At 47.6% G+C, this 7,500-nt stretch overlaps 2 protein-coding genes across 2 annotated transcripts in view; one reads left to right on the top strand and one right to left on the bottom strand.

The window, feature by feature from the left end:
- Nucleotides 1-1,554, top strand: part of LOC308151799 (TGF-beta receptor type-1-like) — a gene marked incomplete at its 5' end in the record, with an annotated part of 11,459 nt that extends 9,905 nt beyond the window's left edge. The window contains one exon of the mRNA XM_080524696.1: nt 1-1,554. This exon is cut by the window's left edge and continues 1,847 nt beyond it.
- The window catches only part of LOC308151798 (WW domain binding protein VOPP1-like), a gene marked incomplete at both ends in the record, with an annotated part of 27,430 nt that overhangs the window by 603 nt on the left and 19,327 nt on the right, over nt 1-7,500 (bottom strand). The window lies entirely within an intron of this gene.

Raw genomic sequence — 7,500 nt, 5'->3', positions numbered from 1 at the left:
ATGTGTGATCATCCACACTACGGTGTTCACACCATCTACAAACCATTTCAAATACTTCTCTGTGCTCGACTGACTTTGCCTGGCACAGAAGAACCAATTGAACGGTCTCAGAATTTCAAAGCCCGCTCCGCTAACCCGCCTGGTACCGGAGTCGGTCCAGACTCTTCTACTTCTACTCTGTTACGTTACCCAGGGAGCCCCGCTGACACCAAGGTTTGTTTTACAGTAGCAGAGCCCTGCAGACACCATGCACAACCCTACATCATACACAATTGAAACGTTATGAAACATTTAGAAACAGCCAGAAGTTTTCAACAAAAGAGGTCTCGGATCTCAGTACTAGTTGGACCCTGTGGCACAGAACATCCCAGTACACTCACCACCTGGAGTGTTTTATACGCTATTGACTACTGGTCAATAATACATACTGGTATTCTGATTGGCTACTACATGGAGAGCAGATAGAAGTGAGGAACGGTTTCAAACACACTTCGATTTCTACCTCCGCCCTCTTGGGTATGGTATGGGTCTGGTTGAGAGAGAGACAGAGAGAGAGAGAGAGAGAGAGAAAAGGAGGTAGAGAGAGAGAGAGAGAGAGAAGGAGGGAGAGGGAGAGACAGAGAGGGGTGAGGGATATCGCTGCTATGATTTATGTAGAACCAAAACAAGTATTATTTTTCTGTGGGGTGCTGAGGTCGACCATGGAATACAAAATGCAACCGATTCATCCAACGTGTTTACTTTCTACTACTACAACATTACTACAACATTACTACAACGTCACTACAACATTACTACAGCATTCCTACAATGTTACTACAACGTTACTACAACATTACTACAGCATTCCTACAATGTTACTACAACATTACTACAACGTTACTACAACATCACTACAACATTACTACAACATTACTGCAACATTACTACAACATTACTACAACATTACTACAACGTTACTACAGCATTACCCTCAGATCACCAGCAGCCTTTTACAGTAATACTGTGCTATATCAACCGTAGCAACATCCAGGTATTTCATGCAACCTACAGGTATTTCATACAACGTACAACTGTTTCATACGACTTACAGGTGTTTCATACGACCTACAGGTATTTCATACGACCTACAGGTATCTCTCTGTCCACCTGTGCAGGCAACCAATCAACAACCTCAGGGTGCTCACCTGTGAGGACTCCACCACCCGCACCACCTTTTAAACCTGCTCCCCTGGGGACAGGAACCCCCCCCAGCACTGGGGTCATCTTCAGCCACTGATCAGTAAAGACGCTTTCTGGCAGCTTTCTGACATGGACTTGTTTCTTCAGCATGTTCTCCATGGGGTTTCAGTCAGGACTTTGGCAAGGCCGTTCTGAAACCTTCATTTTAGCCTGATCCCTTTACCTCTTTTGATGTGTGTTTGGGGTCGTTGTCCTGTTGGGACACCCAACTTCTTCATAGATGATTTGAAGCGTCCGACTCCGGAGCCCAGACGGTTCAGCGAGGTCCATAGATGGCGTGGCGTGTCTTCTCCTTTCACACCGCCTCCTGGGTCCCGGATGTACCGATGGAGGAGGGAGGGAGGGAGGCACCTGTGTGGGAGGGAGGGAGGCACCTGTGTTCCAGCAGCTTCATTGCAATTCATTGCAGACCTGTTGCTGCTTTTTGGGGGTTCTCCGTTAACTCCTGACCATCCTGACCAGAGTTCTCTCAGCTTGTTGTGTTTTTCTTCCAGATCGTGGCAACTGTGCCATGCACTTCATACTTACAAACAATTGTTTGCCCAGTGGTCTGGTTCTGTCAGCAGTGGTCTGGTTCTGTCAGCAGTGGTCTGGGTCTGACAGCAGTGGTCTGGGTCTGATAGCAGTGGTCTGGGTCTGATAGCAGTGGTCTGGGTCTGATAACAGGGGTCTGGGTCTGTCAGGATCAGGACCAGTGGTCTGGGTTAGGGTCAGAGGGGGTCAGGGGTCGCTGGGCAGGAGAAGATGACCTTGGTGCTCCGAGGCGTTCTAGTCCAAAATGGATTCTGCTTTTTTGGGGGATGGTGTGTGTGTGTGTGTGTGTGTGTGTGTTTGGTGTGTGTGTGTGTTTGGTGTGTGTGTGTGTGTGTGTAGAACGGTTCTCCCTGTGATATAAAGTGCTCCAGAATGTGTTGCTCCAGGGGAGGCTGGTGGAGGTAGAAATCGGAGGACGGTGGTTTAGTCTCTAGGCTTAATCTGTGTCTGAGGCAAGCTCCGCCCGCCAGCCTCCCAGCGTTGTGATTGGTGCCTGGTCGGGTCGCGACACAGACGTGACCTCTCTGTGACCTCAACTCAGCCTCTCATTGGGCTACGTGACCCAGAGTGCCCTCTGCTGATTGGTGAAGTGTGGTGAATGAGACGTTCTGATTAGTCGACGAGGGGGGTTGTGAAGTTGTCGTAGCAACGGGAGGGGGGGGGGGGTGGGGGGCAGATACATTATGCAGTAGATGATGACGACGACGATGATGATGATTATGCCATCACTCGTTAAATGGGTGCTGTTTGGCTTGGTTGGGTTTTGGTCGTGCTGTAGGCATGCTACATGCTATGTGCTACATGCTGTAGGCCTGCTACATGCTACATGCTACGTACTGTGGGCGTGCTACATGCTATGTGCTACGTGCTACATGCTGTATGCGTGCTACATGCTACATGCTAAAAACTACGGAGCCTTTATTTTTATTTCCCAGTGCCTAAACACACGATTGACATGCAACCACATCCCACCTCCCACATCCCACCTCCCGTGTCCCAGATGTGCATGTGCTCCTGGGCTTGGCTGAAGCAGAGGGACAGGGTGGATGCACCACTCCATCATTTGACTGATTTAAAAAAACAAAAAGAAACACATAATTCTTAAAAAATGACAAACCAATACCTCCTCTCTGCAGACCAATGTAATTGTTGTTTTATTATTATTATTATTATTATTATTATTATTATTATTATTATGATTTACCTCAATGTAAATAGAATACTTTTTTATCTTCCAGTTTTTTGGACGTTTCTATTTCTATGAAATGTCATAATGTTATAATGTTATAATGTCATAATGTCATAATGTTATAATGTTATAATGTCATAATGTCATAATGTTATAATGTCATAATGTCATAATGTTATAATGTTATAATGTTATAATGTCATAATGTCATAATGTTATAATGTCATAATGTTATAATGTTATAAGTGAGATGTGTTTGGTCAGTGGGAGGAGCCTCCGGGGTGGGGGTGGAGCTCCCAGGGTCCCGCTCCTCCAACGTTCTAGAATGTTCAGAACCGGGATGTTCGAGAATGTTCGCTAACCGGAACGTTCTAGAATGTTCAGAACCCGAATGTTCTAGATTCAGAACCGGAATTCTCTTATTATTTGAGAATTGTTGATATTTGTGGAAGGTTTTCCCTGTTACGACGTTACTCAGAGCTGAGCAGACAGAGGGCCGACCCAGAGCTTCGTGGCTCCCAGATCATCTTGTCTAACGAAGCCTACATGGATACTGTTAGGAGGGGGTTTTCTGAGAACGGTGGATGCGTTTGACACCGCTGTGAGCCTTATCGCTAGGCTAAAGGCTAGGCTAAAGGCTAGGCGTGTTGCTACGAAGCTTTGGAGAAGCTATTCTGCGGACCTTCTCTCTGATTGGTCCAAGCTGTCTGAAAGGGGAGGGCATTCCCCCCCCCCCGCCCTTCCACGTCAGAAGATAATGTGCTTTTACTTTTTGTAAAATGTTTTAAAAAGGATGAATGCTGAACATAGGAATCGCGAGCAGAGCGACTATTATTTCTATAAGTTCTTGTATAATGATGTAAGACTCTTTTTTTTTGTGAATAAATATATCAACATTTCCTCTGTGTGTCCTTCTGGTCTTTTAAGCTACGATGTCATATGACACAGGTGAATGTTCCAGAACAACAATACCCAGATGATTGGGTTAGCCCAGGGGAGGCTGGTGGGTTAGCCCAGGGGAGGCTGGTGGGTTAGCCCAGGGGAGGCTGGTGGGTTAGCCCAGGGGAGGCTGGTGGGTTAGCCCAGGGGAGGCTGGTGGGTTAGCCCAGGGGAGGCTGGTGGGTTAGCCCAGGGGAGGCTGGTGGGTTAGCCCAGGGGAGGCTGGCGGAGGGAGACATCGGAGGCTCGGACGGATGCGGATGCAGTCAGGCTTGATCCGGGTTCAGGCAGTGAGTCATTGATTAACTCAAAGTGAATCATTCCTTTTTAATTAATGAATTCCTTTTTAATTAATGAATTCCTTTTTAATCAAGCAATTCTGCAAAACATGCATCTCTCTCTCCCCTCCTCCCTCTCCTTCCTCTTCCCCCTCTACCCCAGAGAGAGAGAGGAGAATGTGTAAAAGAATCAAAAGAAGATGTGAGAGAATAAACTGAGACGTTTTTACACCTGAGAAATGTGCTTCTGAGAGCCTCTCCCTCTCTCCCTCCCCCCCTCCTCCCTCTCTCCCTCTTCTGATAACCTCTCTCCCTCCCCCCCTCCTCCCTCTCTCCCTCTTCTGATAACCTCTCTCCCTCCCCCCCTTCTCCCTCTCTCCCTCCTCCCTCTCTCCCCCCCCTCCTCCCTCTCTCCCTCTTCCCCTCTCTCCCCTCCTCCCTCTCTCCCTCTTCTGATAACCTCTCTCCCTCCCCCCCTTCTCCCTCTCTCCCTTCCCCCCCTCCTCCCTCTCTCTCTCTCCCCTCTCTCCCTCTCTCTCTCTCCCCTCTCTCCCTCTTCTGATAGTCTCTCTCCCTTCCCCCCCTCTTCCCCTCTCTCCCCCTCCTCCCTCTCCCTTGTCTCCAGCCATGGAAGAGGAGCTAGTAGCAGATTTCCCCACTGGTTAGTTTGGCATTCAGCTCTCCTCTCCCTCTCCCTCTCTCTCCATCTCTCTCTCTCCTCCCAGCCTGAGAACAAGGTGTACTTCAACCTTTCTACTAGGGCTTAGGAGCCCAGGGGAGGCTGGCGGAGGTAGACATCGGAGGACGGGGCTCATTGTCATGCGTGGAACGTCGTAACGAGGAAGGGTGTCAAACACGTGTGTGTCATACCATGCATCACAATGAGCCCCGGGCTCCGAGACAGCCTCTACTTCTACTGCTTCTGACAGCCTCTACTTCTACTGCTTGTGACAGCCTCTACTTCTACTGCTTGTGACAGCCTCTACTTCTACTGCTTGTGACAGCCTCTACTTCTACTGCTTGTGACAGCCTCTACTTCTACTGCTTGTCACAGCCTCTACTTCTACTGCTTGTGACAGCCTCTACTTCTACTGCTTGTGACAGCCTCTACTTCTACTGCTTGTGACAGCCTCTACTTCTACTGCTTGTGACAGCCTCTACTTCTACTGCTTGTGACAGCCTCTACTTCTACTGCTTGTCACAGCCTCTACTTCTAAATCAAATCAAATCAATCAAATCTAATTTTATTTGTATAGCGCATTTCTTACTAGATGCAACTCAATGCGCTTCACATAATAAACATTCTCAGTCAATCAATCAATCAATACTGACAGAGCCGCAAGCAGGCAAAAGTAAAAACCTGTACACTATGTAGCCAGGAAAATTCCCTTGCAGCCCTCTACACATAGAGCGACTACTAGCCAGTTTGCCTACCAGCACCCAGCGGTGGGCCCCCACACCCCCCCCCCCCGGGGAGCCCCCGCCGCCCCACACACCCAGCCCGCCCCACCACCAGCACACCCGGCCCAGCCAAGCAAGCACAGACCACAAAGGCCCCGCACAAGGACGGCCAAGCAGGTGCCCCGGCGGCGGAACAGACCAGGCACACGGGGCAGCCGGGGGTCCCCAAGGGGAGGCCTAAGGATCACCGGCGCAAAGCAAGCAAGCAAGGGCGAAAAACCTGTACACCATGTATCCAGGAAAAGTTCCTTGCATATTATCGGCGTACACACTGTCCATAAATTTAGTGTTATATCTGCATCGTTCTGCATCCAGCATGGGCACAGGTCCTGCCAAAAGAGAATCTCAAGCGCAGTTATGATGCAACAACACAATAAAGATGACAGCAATACAACCTGATGGTGGTCCTGGTACACCCTTGTACCGGTTCCAGTACTGCTCTAGGTGCTACTGGGAGCTGACAGTGCCTCATCAGCACCCAGGTCCTTTTTCCTGTCAACACAAATCTCAAAACACGAGTATGGTGTAATGGCCTAGTGATCCTAGTTCTATAATGTCCAATGTCTCCCTTAGTAGCAAAAGGCGACATTGAATAAGTAGGTTTTGAGGTCTCGCTTAAAAATTTCCTGAGTTTTAGACAACCTCAGGCCCTCAGGTAGGGTGTTCCAATCTAGGAGCATATGTGCTAAAAGCTGATCCTCCAAATCTCTTAGTCCTAGCCTCTGGCACTATTAGAAGTTCCGTGCCACTAGACCTTAGGGGTCTAGCTGGTGTGTATCTTATGAGCATGTCCACCATGTAATTGGGCGCATCGCAGTGGAGTGATTTATAGACTAGTAAAAGGATCTTAAAGTCTATTCTATAACTGACAGGGAGCCAGTGTAGTGATCTCAAGACAGGTGTGATGTGCGCTCTTCGTTTGGTCCTAGTTAGGACACGAGCAGCAGCATTCTGAACCATTTGTAGTCTATTAATCATTGTTTTGGGGAGACCTGTCAGGAGAGCATTACAGTAATCTAGCCTACTAGTAACAAACGCATGCATACATTTTTCGGTGTCTGCCTGGGAGAGAAATGATTGTACCTTAGTGATGTTTCTTAAATGGTAGAAGGATATTTTAATAGTATTATTAATATGAGTTTCAAAATTTAGATCTGGGTCAATTATGACACCAAGATTCCTAGCCTGACACTTAGTGTTAAGAGCTAGTGTTTTCAAGTGTGCAGATAATTTCTCTCTCCAAGTTTTCTCGCCAATGATCAATACCTCAGTTTTTTCTTGATTGAGTTGGAGAAAATGTTGTGTCATCCAAATATTAATATCAGCAATACAATCTATCAGGTGGTCGATCATCTTGTAGTCGTTGGGAGTTACTGAGATATAAAGCTGAGTGTCGTCAGCATAGCTGTGGTAGTTAACGCTATGCCTCTTGATAACAGAACTGAGGGGTAGCATGTATAGGCGAAAAAGCAACGGTCCTAAAATGGACCCCTGGGGAACTCCACAGGTTGCGCTATAATTTTTTTACTTATGGTCACCAAGGGCTACAAAGTAGTCTCGGTCAGCCAGGTAAGTCCTGAACCAGTTTAAGACCGGACCTGAGAGGCCAACCCAGTTTTCAAGTCTCTCAATAAGTATGGAATGGTCTACCGTATCAAAGGCTGCACTTAAGTCTAAGAGTACAAGAATCGAGAGTTTTTTCGAGTCTGCATTTATCCTAAGGTCATTAGTTACCTTAAGCAAAGCGGTTTCTGTGCTGTGGTATGATCGGAAACCTGACTGAAGTGGGTCATACCTATTATTTAAGACTAAGAATTAATGAAGCTGTTTGTACGCTGCCTTTTCTAAAATGTTGCT

The sequence above is a fragment of the Nansenia antarctica genome (genome assembly GCF_963989245.1).
Source record: "Nansenia antarctica genome assembly, chromosome: 2".
NCBI lineage: Eukaryota > Metazoa > Chordata > Actinopteri > Argentiniformes > Microstomatidae > Nansenia > Nansenia antarctica.
This window is presented reverse-complemented; position numbering and strand designations above follow the sequence as displayed.